At 49.3% G+C, this 17,241-nt stretch overlaps 1 protein-coding gene across 4 annotated transcripts in view; it reads right to left on the bottom strand.

Moving 5' to 3' along the window:
- EDAR (ectodysplasin A receptor) overlaps positions 1–17,241 on the bottom strand; it is a 71,187-nt gene that overhangs the window by 38,623 nt on the left and 15,323 nt on the right. Inside the window, exon 1 of one of the 4 annotated variants that reach the window (XM_021925172.2) lies at positions 1,060–5,520. The exons of the other annotated variants lie outside the window; for them this stretch is intronic. The gene's annotated coding sequence lies outside the window, so the exon portion shown is untranslated. Of the gene's footprint in view, positions 1–1,059; positions 5,521–17,241 lie in introns of those variants that run through there. 4 annotated transcript variants of the gene reach the window in all.

The following is a 17,241-nucleotide window of genomic DNA, read 5'->3' as shown; positions in this document are numbered from 1 at the left end:
CACTGACTCAGACCAGAAGCCCAACTGGGCCCTGGAACCCAAACTCCCCAAGACCTTTCACCCTCAGCATCCTCTTGTCCTTAGCAAGCCATCACTGGTCATGAAAACCAATTAATTCCCAATATTGCACACAAAAATACCGTGATGAACATATGCCATGATGCATAGGAACCTTCCCTCCCTTCCTCCTTTTCTTTTCTTTCTTTTGGAAAAATCCTGCAACATCCTAAAGGGAGAAGGGTAGCCAAAGATTATTTATTGGAAATAAAGAAATTAAGTTGGAGAGCCTGGGCATGGTGGCTCATGCCTGTAATCCCAACACTTTGGGAAGCTGAGGTGGGAGGATCACGAGGTCAGGAGATCGAGACCACCCTGGCTAACACGGTGAAACTCTGTCTCTACTAAAAATACAAAAAAAATTAGCCGGGCGTGGTGGTGGGTGCCTGTAGTCCCAGCTACTCGGGAGGCTGAGGCAGGAGAATGGCATGAACCCGGGAGGCGGAGCTTGCAGTGAGCTGAGATCGCGCCACTGCACTCTAGCCTGGGCGACAGAGCGAGACTCCGTCTCAAAAAAAAAAAAAAAGAAAAAGAAAAAAAGAAATTAAGTTGGAGAAGGAGGCGGGAGCTGTGTAAGTCAGCAGCCAGGGAATGGCGGAGGAGAGCAAAAGACCAGAGGCCCTGTCAGTGGGGACCGACAGCCACAATCTTCTTTTCCAAATCCCCCAGGACTTAACGGCTTGTTCACGGAGATTTCTGGAAAGAGAATGGCCCTTTAGGGGATGCACCCAATGCCAAGCATGTATGTGTGTTTAACACATAAACTGTGGGGAAAACATTCAAACCATAGCAGCGTGGAAAATGTCTCTTCCCATCCGAGGCAGAGAAGGCTGCTGCTTAACTTGTGGAACTCATCAGTTAATTGGCTGCAAGGGAGCTTCCAGTCGGCCGGCCTTCCAGAGATCCCTGGGGAGCACACCCGTCCTGCCTCCCGAGTACAACAGCACATGCCCTCGATCCTGTAGGATAGTATGCTTGTTTATCATTGCAATAAATACACACCCACGAAAAATCCAAAGGAACTTCAGTTTCCTGGAACACCAAGCAGGGCTGTACCACCTGTTGTTGGGTGAGAAAGAAATCATACAGGAGAATGCCTCCGGGTGTATTTGTAAAGTTTCTAAATGCATGAAAGCAGGTCTGGAGTGATGCCTGCTGAACTTCCAGCAAAGATTTTTTTTTGGCAGTAACCGAAATCAGATGGGGGTGGCCAAGGACTGAGGGAGCATTCCAGGGAACATTCACTTTTTATTTTATGCAGGTCTGTATTGTCTGAATGGTCTAGAACAGAGAGTATGAACTCTGTGATAAAGGAAAAAGCGTGTGTCCCTGGCTGCTCTAAGAATAGGCGGGGGAAGGGGGTCCCCCGGGGGAGGGGTCCCAGAGGACGGACCTGACTAGGGTCACTGGCAAAGCACAGTGGCGGTCCTGGGTCTTTCCTTGGGCCCCAGCTGTTGGCCCAGTCACCTCGGAGGTGTCTCACTCGGTGGAGACCTCCAGGTGGCTTTGGGGAAGGGTTCTGTTTCCAGACCTTCTTGATGAGGTTCAAAAACTGCCTTTTCCCGCACACTACGTGCACTTCAGTGCTGCATTTACCGTTTGGAAAACACTAAATGGACTGAGGCAAGATTGAGGAGCCAGCCACCCCAGAGGTGAACTCGCTGGGTGTTTTCCTTCTAGCAACAGAGCAAGCTGGGGCAGGCAGCGACGGGAGGTCGGGGTGGTGGCGAGGCAAGGGCGACCTGCAGCCCGCCGGGTGAGGCGGGAGTTTGGGTATAAGCAAAGGCCTGAAAGGGAACCGATAGGAGCCTGTTCCCCCTCCCAGCAGCCCTGGACTTGGCTTCAGGATGGTGGGGTTAGCAGAGAGAGGTTTCCACTGAGTCTGTGGATAGGGCCAGAGGCTCTCAGCAGGGCTGGAGGCCTTCCAAGAACCATATGAATGGTTTCTAATTTAATTGACTTCTAATTATAGCTGAGCCTTGGAGGGCTTCCCTGAATAACTGAGAAGGGCTGGGCCTGCCACACCTTAGTGTCAACCAGGAGCACTTATCAAAAGGCGCAATTAAAACGTTCCCAGGTAAACCCAAGCAGAAAGAAAAGAAAAACAAATAAATAGATGCACAAAGTAGAACCAAAAGTCTGTGGCCTTAGATGTGTTTCATTACGTTACCAATTCTCTGAGAGGGCGAGTGGGGTCTGGGGGAGGGGAGCACAGGGCAGCCTGTGGTTCGGATCCCACTTCTTAGACTGCAGATGCAGGCAGGAGGTGGGCCACTGGGCGCTGGGGGGCCAACTGCTCCCAATCGTGATCTCCTGTTTGTTTTACTTTGGGGATCTCCAATCTCCATCAGTGCCTGGCAATGCTGCTGGGGTATGAGACCAAGGAGCTGACTGAGGTGGGGCTCCAGCCTTGTGCACACTGAGCTCCCATGTTTGTGACAGTGATGGGGAGAGGGAGCACCCGTCTTAGTGTGTTTTGTGCTGCTAGAACAGAATACCATGGACAGGCTGAGAACTGAAGTTTATTTGGGGTTCTGGGGTTGGGAAGTCCAAGAGCGAGTGGCTGCATCTGGTGAGAGCTTAGTTTCCAGGTCATAACATGGCAGAGGGCATCACATAGTGAGAGAGTGCAAGCGGGGCCAACTCACTGTTACAACCAGCCCACTCTCGAGATAATGAACCCACTCCCGTGATGATGACATTAAGTCATTCATGAGGGCAGAGCCTCATGACCTCATCACCTCCCACCTTTCAAACCTGTTCACCGGAAATTAAGGGATTAAGTTTTTAACACATAGGCTGTGGGGAAAACGTTCAACCCAAAGCAGCGTGGAAATGTCTCCTCCCATCCGAGGCAGACAAGGCTGCTGCTTAACGTGGAACTAATCAGTTAATTGGCTAGTGATCCAGTTCAGGGGTTGTGAAGCCAGTAGCCACCCAGCAGGTTCTGTGAACACACTCTTTTGGAGTCCAGCCTCACCTGTTGGTTACCTAGTGCCTGTGGGCATTTCATGATGTAAGAGACCCCATGACCAGGTAAGTCTAGAATATCTTAAATCTGGCCCTTTATGGAAAAGGTCTGCCCACTCCTACCTGAATTGACAGCTTCTCTTCCCCGACCTGCTCTCTCTTTCTCTGCCTTTGGACCTTCCTTCTTCAGTTCCCAGCTAGAAAGATGACACAGCTGTAATCACATCAGCTTATGACTACTGAGCTCGGACCCCAGCCAGGCACTGCCATGGCTTAATTCTCACCACTACCACTTTGTTGCTCAAAGTGGGGCCCTGGACCAGCAGCATCAGCATCACCTGGGAGCTCATTAGAAATGCAAAATCTCAGCCCCGCCCAGACCTGCTGTCTGGGATCTGCTTTTCAACCAGATCCGCAGGTGGTCTGCGTGCACATTAAAGTTTGAGAAGCGCTGGTCTAGACGATCTCCTAGCAACATCTTGCTGAGGTGGGGAGAGAACGTTTAATGTTTAATTAATGTTTAATTCCTTCTGGGAGCCCAGGAAGAAAGCCTTGGCTGCATCTCTCCCTCTTTAAGTTCTGGCCTGCTTCCAAAGAACAAATGCCGTCATTAGCACCCCTTTTCACACACACACATGCTCTGCACTAGACATTGATTCCCTTAATCTTGTTTGTTAGAGTTCATTCATTTATTCATCATTTATTCAACAAAGAGCTGTGGAGCTGCTACTATGTGGCAATCTTATAGGCCCTAAGGACGGTGCCAGATAGAGAGGGTCCCTGCTCTATTGGGCCTTTATCTGTCCAGGGAGCCAGACATGGAAGACATCATAATATACAAGTTTGGCCCGCTTTCCTAGCCGCCCTCCCCTAGACTCAGTCTCCTCTCTGAGCTGCCCGCCTCTTGGAATGGCCTTCACCCTTGGCGGTGTGGTTTTGACTGTCTACACTTGTCATCATGGCTGCCTCCAGAGCACAGACAGCGCCCACTGCAGGAAGAAGGTGGCCATCCTCCCTACTAGTCACCACCATTAGGAGACGCAGAGTCACTGCCTGGGCTGGCAGACGGTCCAGCCTCCGGGACTTCCCATTCTTCCATCCAGCTGGGCCCCCCTTGACTGTGACGGTGCCACCTCTTCCAAAAGGTTCTCCCTGAAAGGGCCACACCTCATATCTGTGGGAAGCAGCTGAGACCAGGTGGCTGTGGGAAGCCTTGGCAGGCCTGATGGTTCGGAGTTACCTTTTAAAGTCTATAGGGCGGATGTCGCTTGTGTCTGTGGCCCCTCTCCATCCCTCCGGCTTGCTCACCTGGCCTGGCCCAGCAGGGCTCACCACGCCTGGGTTGACCACATCATGGACAGGGAGGGGAGAGGCTGTGGCCGGCCCACCCAGCTCCATGGGCATAAGCTCTTCCACGGCTGGAGGCAAGGTGCTGGCAGCTGCCTGTGTCTGGGAGGCGGCCACAGAGCTGGCTGCGGCTCCCTGCCCACCCAGCACTACTCTGCTCCCCTGGCCTCCCACGCTCTCCTTCCTACAGGAAGACCCGAGGGGAGGCTGCTGGTGGCCTCCTCCCCACACCCTGCTCCTCAGCCTCCCTGAGGGCCCCCACTTCCCATCAACCCAGACAGACCTCCCTGCCCTGCGGGGAGCCCGCAAGGTCATCATCAGAGCAGCTGAAAACACTTCCATTTGATGTGATTTACAGCTCCGAATCTTCCCTGTCTCAGCCGGTGGTGCTAATTAATACTACATTGGGAGGAGAGGGATTCATTCTCTTTCCGCTTCCGCTTTAGTCAGATCTGTTTCATTGGAGCAGGAGGAAGGCAGAGAAGGTAGCCTGGAGTCCCTCCCGCCCCATGCCACACTTAGTGTCCTGCTGGCCTTGCCAGCCTGAAGTCCTCAGTGATTTCTGACCCATTTCTATTTGGCCCTGGACCCCACAAATTAAATAGCCGGTCCTGTTCCCAGCCTCTCTGGCCAGGCAGGGGAGGCCCCCCGGTGCTGTGCCAGGGAACAGACACGCAGAGCACAGGCCAAACGTGTTGTCAAGACCACAGGCGCCGTCCTTCCCAAGGCTGGAGCGGAGGGTGACGCTGACACAGAAGTGACTGGCAACGGAGCACACTGGCGGGTCCCAGAGCTTCAAACAGCATCACACCGGGGTTTACAAGCAGCCACTCTTCTTTATCACTGCACTGAAAACCTTTCATTTGCAAACTCCCTGGTGAGGATTTCAGGGCTATGAGGGGCAAACTGACCTTTGGCAGCCGCTCAAAGGCGGTGGGCTGTGTCCCTGAATTCTCTCAAGCCCTAAGTCTGTCAAAGGTGTTGCCCACCCCAAACATGTGGGTGTGAGTGTGTGCATACATGTGAGTGTATGCGTATCTGTCTGCGAGCACATACGTGTGAGTAGATGTGTGTATGTGTATATGTGAGGATGTGTGTGTGTGTATATGTGAATGTATGTGTGTATAAGGGTATGTGTGTGTGTATAAGGGTATGTGTGTGTGTATGTATGAATGGATGCATGTGTAAGTGTAGGTGACTGTATGTGTGTGTGTGAATGCATATGTGTGTGTGTGAGTATGCTTATGTGTGAGTGTATCTGCATATGAGTATGTGTGAATATGTGTGTGTGGGTGTCTGTATGTGTATGTGTGTGTGCATATGTGTATGTTTACATGTGTGAGTGTATGTGTATGCGAATGTGTGTGTGTGTGTGTATCTGTGTATGAGTGTATGAATATGAATGTGTGTGTGTGAATGTGTGTGTGTGTATCTGTGTATGAGTGTATGCATATGAATGTGTGTGTGTGTGAATGTATGTGTGTGTGTATGTGGCAAACCCAGACAGGCCCCATGCCCAGGAGACCTGCCTGGAGGGGCACGGATGAGGGCAAACCAAGTGGCCCTGAGCCCTGGGGTGGGGCCTTCCCAAAAGACGTGGACAGAGAGGTTGGTTTGAGTTGAAAATTTAAAATCCAAGTTCTCAACTTTGTTAATTTGAATTGAGATAATACTCAGAAAATAGATATTCTTGCGCACATAGAGTAATAAATATAATGCATGAAACACTTACTCACTTCTAGATTTTCTTTTGAAGGATCACTACGAATACAAATAAGCATGTCCAATTCTTCAGAACTCTTTGTGGATCACTGACTCTTCAGCAGAACCCACAGAGGCAGTAAGAGCATGGAAAATCAGTATTTTGGACATTATCTGTTCACATCTCATCTTTCTATTTGAATCAACTTTTTCCGTTAGTCTTTATTTTCCTACATATAAACCAGTGACAATGATGATTATTTCTGAAGTGCAGTAAACAGTCATGGCCTAAAAACATTTCTGAACACCAACATGGTTACTGTTGCTTGTCAGACTAGGCTGGGGCTTCTTGGAATGCTAATTATGTTATGAAGCAGGTGTGTGTGTGCATTTGTACACAGACAGAAGTGGGGCTGACGTCCCAAAGAGCAAGAAGCTCTCTCCAGCCTTTCCTGCAGCTTGTGGTGCTTGGGTGCTCTGCACTCTTGGAGAATTGCTCACGAAAATAACGCGGCTTGCAAATCTCCATGCAGAAGTTCAGAGGGAGAGCAATTATCCTCATTCCAATGTCCCGCTGTAAAGATACGTGTTCACAATTTCATTTCTGTTTCATTGAATGCCTCAGAGCTGAAAGGATCTTGTCGAACTAACAAGCTCAGAGAAGTTTTGAAAAAAAAAAAAACCCTACTTTTTTGCCTTATCAAAATTGAGTGAAAGCATTTTCAGGGTGAAATCAGGAAAGTTATCGTAACTAATGCATTGCTTTAAATTACAAAATGCAAGTTTTTCTAGGACTCTTTTTTTTTTTTTTCCAGACAGAGTCTCGCTCTGTCGCCCAGGCTGGAGTGCAGTGGCACAGTCTAGGCTCACTGCAACCTCCACCTCCGGGGTTCAAGCAATTCTCTTGCCTCAGCCTCTTGAGTAGCTGGGACTATAGGCGCCTGCCACCACACCTGGCTAATTTTTATAATTTTAATACTGACGGGGTTTCACCATGTTGGCCAGGCTGGTCTTGAACTCCTGAACTCATGATCTGCCCAGCTCAGCCTCCCAAAGTGTTGGGATTACAGGTGTGAGCCACCGTGCCTGGCCACTGTAGGACTCATATAAGCATATTAACATGAAGTTTGTTGAAACATGATAGGAGCCACTCTCCAGCATTTTAATACACATACCGCTCATCCTTCCATTTTTTTTTTTTTTTTTTTTTTGAGACGGAGTCTTGCTGTGTCACTCAGGCTAGAGTGCAGTGGCATAATCTCAGGTCACTGCAACCTCCTCAACCTCCGCCTCCCAGGTTCAAGCGATTCTCCTGCCTCAGCCTCCGTAGTAGCTGGGACTACAGGCATGTGCCACCACACCTGGCTAATTTTTGTATTTTTAATAGAGATGGGGTTTCACCGTGTTGGCCAGGCTGTTCTTGAACTCCTGATTTCAAGTGTCTAGTGCAGAGTATGTGTGTGTGAAAATGGGTGCTAATGACAGATTACCAGGTGGGGAGGTCAGGAGGACTGTCCCAAGTCCCAAGAAGATGGCTAGGAGTTAGCCAGGAATCACAACGGAAAAGTAGAGAGAAAGAGGGAACAGCATGGGTGAGGGCTGGGAGGAGGAGAACATGTCCCGTTAGGAAATGCAGTCACAGTGTATCCCCTCTAAGGCCATTGCTATACCCTCTTCTCTCAGCAATAGATGAATGAGTTATTTGCTGAACTGCATTCTGATAAAACCAAGAACTCTTTCTTGTTTTCTGCCAATGGGCTACTGTGCTGGGTCCTCCCTCAGCTCTTGTCTGCATTTCTTTGCTCTCATCAGCTCAGAGATTTGGGAAGCAATACCTTCAGTCCGCCCTGCCTCCCCCAGACCCAGCAATTCCTTTTGGATCTGGACTCCACTAGAGAACAGAAAGTTGGCACCTTAAAATAATTGTGGTGTGATGGAGACGAGGCCTCCTGCATGAACGTGTCCCAGTGACACCGATTCTGCTTCACTACAAAAGCAAAACAAGAACGTAATCCTTAATCACTGAAAGACACGCTGCTAGAATCCCAAGCTATGTCAGCCAGACAGAAGACATCAATTTGACGGAGATGATAGCCTCTAAGTTAAGGAAGTTGAAGAAGATGAACCATCTATTGGCACCGGGATCAATAGAGTCTAAAATAGTACACAGCTGCTGCAGGCAACAACATGAAGAGGCAGTAACGATGACTGCCATTATTACCTGTCCCGAGGGCCTGAGAGGGCTTGCTGCTCCTCTCAGGCTGGCTATCGTAGATAACTCAGAAGGCGCCCACATGGGTGGTGGAGGCTGAGCCTCCCAGGATGGCTCGGATGGTCTGAAGGGGAAGGTGGAGGGAGGGAGGACATATGTGGGCTGGCAAAGTATGTGTGGCTCCTCCATGGCCGAGCCTGCCCACGTGCCCCCTACTCTGCAGCCCATGCCTCCCACTCCCCACTTCAGCTGCCCCTTTGAAGCTACTATGAGCCCAGGGAGTAGTGGGAATCTCAGCACGTGGCCTGTGCACTCTGGGCTCCCCTGGGCCATGCCTGAGTCCCAGATGGGGCGGAGGTGAGGGCAGCCAGGCTCTCTGCTCCTCCTCTGTATCAAGCATCCAGTGCCATCGTCACACAATGTGAATGTGGAGTCATGTGCAGAATAACAAAGAAACAGCTTCTGAGCAAAGACTAAGCGCAATTACAACATGTCACACCACGCGATGATGTGGGGCTGAACGGGGTGGGCTTCCAGTGGCAACAGTGTAGAATGATGAGAGCGGTGTTCTCAGAGTCTGCATGTCCCATAAGAACCTACAAGTTGATGTCCTGATTAGTGGCACAGATTTTTGTATTCTTATTACTGATAGTTTTAAAAATAATCAGCTTTTTTGAGTTGTAATTAACTTGCAATAAGCTTTACATATTTCCAGTTACAGCTGGGAGACTTTGATAACATGTATACACCCCGTGTGGCTTGATACAGAGCCCATCTCTTCCAGAGCGTATCTTGTGCCCTTGATCATCAACCTGCCCCACCCTGGGCTGTCACCGGCCGTCACCATACATTTAAGCTGATTTTTGCCTGTTCTAGATCTTCATATACATGGAATCGGGCAGCTGGCTTCTTTCACTGAATGTAATACCTGTGGTGCGTTTGCGTTGTGGGAATTAGGACTTTAGTCCTTTTTATTGCCGAATCGTATTCCACTGCATTCAGAAACCACCATGTCTCTCCATTTGCCCATTCCATTTGTTTTTGCTAAGACTACATTTGCAAAATGGTTTTCGGTTGTTTTCTGGACCTCGGCAGTCCTGACCTTGCTTTTGATGTCAGTGACTCAAACATGAGGCAGGTTCCCAAAGGGGCTGCCCCCAGTTTTTTTCTGAATCTGCTCTGGCCAGAGGAGAGTCCTTGTAGCTCACAACCTTCCTGCCAGTCACCAGGGCAAGGCGGAGGCACTGAGCTTCCAAACAGCTTCCCCTGAGCTGTTCCCTTTGAGGGGCTTCCTGGCCACCCTGCCTGGCCAGCTGGCAGCTGCCATGGGTAAGTTACACTCAGCTCTGAGGGTTCCCTGCAGCAGCCGTGGGCATGGCCAATAGGGAAGGGTCGAAGGAGAAGGAAAACGATCTCCTTGGCCCAGAGCCACCCAGGGACTAGTTCTCAAAAAGTCACTTCCAAAAGATGGTGTGAGTGCCCTACAACAACCTGACCGCCATTGTAAATAATCCCCTCAATCCAAGCCTTCTCTCCTAGGATGTGTGCTATGCTTGCACACAGAATTGGCTCAGAGAAGTACACAGCCCATGTGTGAGGCCCTCACTGCCCCAGGGCACTTCTGCCCTGGTCCTGGCAGCCTCTTTCCAGCCTCAGTGAACGTGTATGCCCAAGGAGGCCAGTGCCCGACAGCAGGTGGGAGCTAATCAGGTCACAGCCGACAAAGCTCTGTTGCACAGAGAGGCCTGTCCACGCCACGGTTCCCCGCTGGCTGCGGAAGGCAGCTGCCTTTCAGGTGCTCCTTGTGTGATGGAAGCTGCACAGGTGCCTAAGATAAGGTCTGTTGGGTTTCTTCTGGAACCTGTGTTTGGGAGTGGAGCTGCAGGTGTGTGTGCTGGGGGCAGAGGCCCCATCTCTCAACCTGCTGAGGGTATTTGTGAAGGGCCAATCCAGTGCCAGACTTGTCATTAAACCTCCCCAGCATTGCAAGGGAGGCACCTACTACTCCCCACTTAACACGTGGAGTCAATGGCGGCTCAGAGAGGGTGAGCGACTTGCTAAGGTCACACAGACAGAGGTGGGAGAGCCGAGGCACAATGCCATATCTACCGACTTTCGACACTTCTACACAGCTTTGGGAACAGAGGTCTGGGAGCCAAGAGAAAGGCTGGCGATGGCTGGGGCTGAGGGGAGGAAGGGCTCCAAGTGAGTCAAGGGGCCCGGGCTTGGAGCCGTGGACTTCGTTTCATCCTACCCTGTGGACCTGTGGCAGTTAGAAGGTTCTCGGTGAGGCCAGGTGAACCATGATGAACCACGCGGACGGCAGGGGCCAGCATCCCCGTCTCCCTCCCGTTCTAGAAGACATAAATGGTGTCTTCATTTTGTGAGTCTGCACTGAGTGAGGCCACGAGGCGGGCGATTCCGCCACCTGCTTCCCACACTAGAGGCCTTTGAAGATGTTGGAAGCCCTGCGGTTCCAGCGCGTTCCTGTTTCCACCTCTCCTTTCACCATGAAGCCAGCTTAGCTCCCAGGCACAACCCTGGCCATCTGGACTCTCATGAAGGTTCATGCCCTGAGAACTTCAGGAGGAGGTGTGCTCAGAAAACTCAACAGCAGCAACAAAAACATTTTCAGGCTCCCAGTCTTTTAAGTTTGAGTGGGTAGGATTTGTGTTTGTTTGTTTGTTTTGAACTATTTAATAGATGGATTTTCTCCCTGCTCCTAATCCTGGGATTAGACCATACCTTCCCAGCCCCTTCGCTGACGTGGAGGTAACCCGGCACAGATGGCGTTTCACCAGACAGGTGACCCGGATGGTGCAGGGCTATAAATAACCATTAAATGTCCCTTTCACAGTGGGCTTTTTTTTCCCTCCCTTACTTTCGAGTCCCAGCATGAAGCAAGTAACTCATAAATTTGGATCCTTCCTGTCAAACTCAGGGTCTTGTTCTACCGGTTTGAAAGAGAATTCGTTTTTTCGTCATTGTCTTTAGAAGTACAGTAACGGGAAGGCCTTGAGAAAGGCAAGCTTAGCAAAGGCACCTCCAGGTTTAGCCAGAGCACCTGAGACGGATCTGCTCCAACTCCAGTGGTCTCTGCTACACCCTGGGAGAAATGGAGGGGAGACTTTCTGTCCCTCAGAGCTTGGGGATCAGAGTAAAACCTTTCATTTCTGGCTTACTTCATTCTTTATACAGTTAAATTTATGTATTAATGGTACACAGATTAAACTGCAATCACACCGTATTCTTCTCTCTACCCTGTGCATTTTTTCCAAGGTGAAAGAGCTGATGTCACTACTGAAGTCCTGGACAAACTTTTTGAAAAAGAGATTGCTGGGGCAGGTGGTGACTAGTCCGAATGATCCAGAACCAGTGTGACACGGGGCAGTCACCACGGGCTTGGGAGGACTCACTTCCGAGCACAACAAAATATCCAGAGTGAAGACTCCGTGTATTTTCCGTGGCCTGGTGTGTTGAGAAACAGCAGCCATCCTTTCTGGGCTCTTTCTTGGTGGCTGGTGTCTGCTCTCCAGTTTGGGGGAGATGAATCCATGGGGCTGAGCACCCCTCCTTTCTCCAGGCTACTCTGTGATGCTCCGCAGCATACCCCAGGCTGGGGCAGAGGGCTGGATGCCAGCCCGGGGCTGAGCAGAGACTAGAATTGCTCTGAGCCTGTGACCTTGCATGCCATTTCCACCCACCTCAGTTACCTTGCTTCCAAAACACGGAGACAGGTTTTCCTGCTCACTCATTTCTCAGAGGGTAAACTGAGGTGAGCGCATGTGGAAGTGTTTGGAATGTAAAAGGCTTGATGTAGATTGTGGTTTCTCAGGAATGTACACATGCAATTGCTATCCAGCCACGTAGGAGCGAACACTCTGTTCCTGCCTCTGTTCAGCAGGAATGGTATATTCTGCTAATATACCCCGACCTCTGTTCCCAAAGCTGTGTAGAAGTGTCGAAAGTCGGTAGATATGGCATTGTGCCTCGGCTCTCCTACCTCTGTCTGTGTGACCTTAGCAAGTTGCTCACCCTCTCTGAGCCGCCATTGACTCCATGTGTTAAGTGGGGAGTAGTGAGTGCCTCCCTTGCAATACTAGGGAGGCTTAATGACAAGTCTGGTGCTGGATTAGCCCTTCACAAATATGCTGATAATTTAATATAGTCTGACTATGGCTGCGGCAACGATGGCCATGGCCATGGAGGCAATGTTGTTGCCTCTAACCTCATGGGGCTGTTAATCTGGCTGTGGGTGGAGCAGGCTCTCCTGGATTGATAATGGGCTCCTTCACAAGCAGACCTGGCCCACATTCCTGCCCTCAGCAGAACTTACTAAGCCCTGCTGGGCTAAGTGCCAGGGTGGGGGATAGGGTGGGCACAGGCAGCAAAACCAGGAGAGGTCCTGGGCCCCGGTGTCTTGGCCTGGGAGGGAGAGGCTGCAGCGCCCCCACGGTGCAGAGGAGGGAGCTGCCACACAGAGCCGGTCTCAGACCTTCCTGAGGTCACAGAGTCAAGGGAGAGGGCTGAGCCAGAGAGCTGACGGCAGAGACCAAGCTTCTAATCCTAGGCCAGGAGCTGTGGTCCCTGCCACCTGCAGGTCCCAGAGGAATTGATGCCAGGGAGGTTCTTTGAGCCCTTTGACATGAGCAGAAGGCCTAGGGTGTCCCTGCTTGGATGTTTCCCGTGGTGCAAAGGGCAAGGTTTCCATGATCACCATATTATTTATACCAGTCTGGTGATTTAAAAAAGTTGCCCCCTGCTGTCTGGCTTGCATTGTACGGTCTGGTGCTTTCTGCCCTTGAATGTGCAAAGGAGTTGTGACTATGCATATGGGCGCTGCCTGTCCATGAGACAGCTCAGGAAGCTCGATCCTGTGTGGGGAGCAACAGCTATAAGGCACTCAGCCAAGCCCAGCTTGGGTGGGGGCGAGCTCCCCGTCCTGGGGCACTGTATATTCCAGGGGCCAATGGGATGCTATGCCACTAAGTCCAAGCATGTAATCTTTAAAGACATCTTTTATTAGGTGTTTCATTATGCATTTCACTACTCCAGCAGCTCCAAGGCCATTTATTTATTTATCCCCATGCCAAGAGCCCCCAAGCAATGCCAAGGCATTTGGAACTAGAGTATGCTAGTACTAAAATAAAATGAAAACCTATTTTAAAGCCTTGAGACTTATTAATTTATTAAATTACTAAAAGGGACAATGTCTCTGGGTCTTAACAGGAGCCAACAGAGGACTGGACAGGATGGATAAGCTGGGCTTGTTGGCACTGCCTGCATTTTAAATGCCAGTCACCAAGAACACCAGGAAAAAGGACTGGAAATGAATGGAAAATAAAAATGCAGCTAACTTCCTAAAAATTTGAGATCTATTTATTTCTAAATGCCGTGGATCCCAAATGGATAAACAAAGTATGGCACAGGCACACAATGGAATATTACTCAGCCTTAAAAAGGAAAGACTTTCTGACACATGCACACAATGGAATACTACTCAGCCTTAAAAAGGAAAGACTTTCTGACACATGCTACAGTATGCATGAACCTTGAGGACATTTTGCTAAGTAAGATAAGCTAGTCATGAAAGGATAAATATCATGTCATCCCACTTGTATGAGGTCCCCAGGGTAGTCAGATTCACAGAGACGGAAAGTAGAATGTGGGTTGCCAGGGGCACATGTTACTTTATCATGAAGATGCCTATTCTATCCTATGCTTCCATCTGACTCTTCCTCAAAGTAAAAGACAGTTCAAGCAAACTAATGACTCAATTGCATTTTCTCACTCCATTCTCTGTAGTAGTACTGGCAGCGTTAGTCCTCAGACATGAAGGAATCTGACATTTGGGAGGGCTGCCAAGTTTCTGGTGACTCCGAGGACACACCAGCCCCTTCTCCTGGCAGTCCTCCACACCCTGTGAGATGTGCTCAGAGTGTGTCCCAGCAGCTGTGAGGAGCTGTCAGGTACAAAATGCACCAGGGCATGACTGGGTATCCTCAGCCTCCCCTGACTTTATCACAGGCTCTTCAGATACACCCCAAACTCATGTCAATACCTACAGGTGACAGTGATGGGAGTAGCACCTGGGACAACACACACCTGAATGTGTTCAGCATCACCCTGTGCCTGCACACCATGGGACTTGGTAAGGACTTGCAGAGCTGAATTATGCACAAAGACAACCCCTCAGGAACTGGTGTCAGGAATATTGGCAGCACCAAACAATTCTTAAAAAGTTGGCTCTCTGGCCAAACATATATTTTACATACTAAAAAGTGGAGTTGTATTAGTCCATTCTCCCATTCTCACACTGCTATAAAGACTGGGTAATCTATAAAGAAAGAAGGTTTAATTGACAAACAGTTCCACGTGGCTGGCAGGCCTCAGGAAACTTACAATCATAGCAGAAGGCAAAGGGGAAGAAAAACACATCTTACATGGTGGCAAGAGAGAGAGTGAAGAGGGAAGTGCCAGATACATATCAAACAACCAGATCTCATGAGAACTCACTCACTATCATGAGAACATCATGGGGAAACTGCCATGATCCAATCACCTCCCACCATGTGAGAATTACAATTTGAGATGAGATTTGGGTGTGGACACAGAGCCAAACCTTATCATTCCACCTCTGGTCCCTCCCAAATCTCGTTTTTTTTTTTTTTTTTCCCACATTTCAAAACCAATCATGCCTTCCCAACAGTTTCCCAAAGTCTTAACTGACTCCAGCATTAGCCCAAAAGTCCAAAGTCTCATCTGAGATAAGGCAAATCCCTTCTGCCTATGAGCCTGTGAAATCAAAAGTAAGTTAGTTACTTCCAAGATACTATGGAGGTACAGCCATTGAGTCTTCATTCCAAATGGGAAAAATTGGCCAAAACAAAGGGGCCATAGGACCCATGAAAAAGTCTGAAACCTGGCTGGGCAGTCATTAAATCTTAAAGCTCCCAAATCTTCCTTGACTCCATGTCTTACATACAGGGCATGCTGATGCAAGGGGTAGGCTCCCATGGGCTTGGAAAGCTCTGCCTCTGTGGCTCTGCAGGGTACAGCTCCTGTAGCTGCTTTCATGGGCTGGCATTAAGTGCCTGTGGATTTTCAAGCTGCCAGTTGATCTACCATCCTTGGGTCTGGAAAATGGTGGTGCTCTTCTCAAAGCTCCACTAGGCAGTGCCCCAGTGAGGACTCTGTATGGGGGTTCCAACCCCACACTTACTTTCTGCATTGCCCTAGTAGAGGTTCTCCATGAGGGCTTCACCCCTGCAGCAGACTTCTGCCCGGAGAACCAGGCATTTTCATACATACTCTGAAATCTAGGTGGAGGCTCCCAAAGCTCAACTCCTGTCTTCTGCACCCCCGCAGTCCCAACACCAAGTGGAAGTTGCCAAGGCTTGGGGCTTGCACCCTCTGAAGCAATGGCCTGAGCTGTACCTTGGCCCCTTTTAGCTGCAGCTGGAGCTGGAGTGGCTGGGAATGCAGGACACCAAGTCCTGGGGTTGCACAGGGCCTATGAAACCATTTTTCCCTTCCAGGCCTCCGGGTCTGTGGTGGGAGGGGCTGGTGTGAAGATCTCTGACATGCCTTGAAGACATTTCCTCCACTGTCTTGACTATTAACATTCAGCTCCTTGTTACCTATGCAAATTTCTGCAGCCAGCTTGAATTCCTCCCCAGAAAATGGGTTTTTCTTTTCTACCATATGGTTAGGCTGCAAATTTTCCAAACCTTTATGCTCTGCTTCCTTTTTAAACATAAGTTCCAATTTCAAACCATCTTTTTGTGAATGCACATGACTGAATGCTTTCAGAAAAAGCCAGGTCACATCTTGAATGCTTTGCTATAGAAATTTCTTCTGCCAGATGCCCTAAATCGTCATTCTCAATTTCAAAGTTCCACAGATCTCTAGAGCAGGGGCAAAATGCCACCAGTCTCTTTGCTAAAGCATAGCAAGAGTGACCTTTGTTTCAGTTCCCAATAAGTCCCTCATCTCCATCTGAGACCACCTAAGCCTGGACTTCATTGTCTATATCACTATTGGCATTTTGGTCAAAATCATTCAACAAGTCTGTAGGAAGTTCCAAACGTTCCCATATCTTCCTGTCTTCTTCTGAGCTTTCTAGACTGTTTCAACCTCTGTTATTCAGTTCCAAAGTTGCTTCCACATTTTCAGGTTGTCTTTATAGCAGTACCCCACTCTGCCAGTACCAATTCTCTGTATTAGTCCGTTCTCACACTGCTATAACGATACTACCTGAGACTGGGTAATTTATAAAGAAAGGAGATTTAATTGACTCACAGTTCTGAATGGCTGGGAGACCTCGAGAAACTCAGAATCATGCCAGAAGGCAAAGAGGAAGCAAGGCACGTATTACATGGTGGCAGGAGAGAGAGAGAGTGTGAAGTGGGGAGCACCAGACATGATAAATAACCAAATATCATGAGACCTAACTCAATATATCATGAGAACAGCATGGGGAAAACCACTCTCAATATCATGAGAACAGCATGGGGAAAGCTACTCCTATGATCCAACCAGCTTCCACTAGGTCTCTCCCTGGACATGTGGGGATTACAGTTTGAGATGAGATTTGGCTGGGGAAACAGAGACAAATCATCATATACTAAAAAGTAGAGTTGGCTGGGCATGGTGGCTCATGCCTATAATCCCAGCACTTTGGGATTCTGAGGCAGGATGATCACTTGAGGCCAGGAGTTCAAGACCAGTCTGGACAAGATAGTGAGACCCCCATCACTAAAAAACTAAAAAAATTAGTTAAAAACACATATGTTTTTAGACAAAGTCTCACTCTGTCACCCAGGCTGGAGTGCAGTGGTATAATCATGGCTTCACTGCAGTCTCGACCTCCAGAGCTCAAGTGATTCTCTCACCTCAGCCTCCTGAGTAGTTGAATCTACAGGCTTGCAACGCCATGTCTGGTTAATTTTTTT

Source organism: Papio anubis, chromosome 14 (genome assembly GCF_008728515.1).
Source record: "Papio anubis isolate 15944 chromosome 14, Panubis1.0, whole genome shotgun sequence".
In the NCBI taxonomy this organism is placed as follows: domain Eukaryota; kingdom Metazoa; phylum Chordata; class Mammalia; order Primates; family Cercopithecidae; genus Papio; species Papio anubis.
This window is presented reverse-complemented; position numbering and strand designations above follow the sequence as displayed.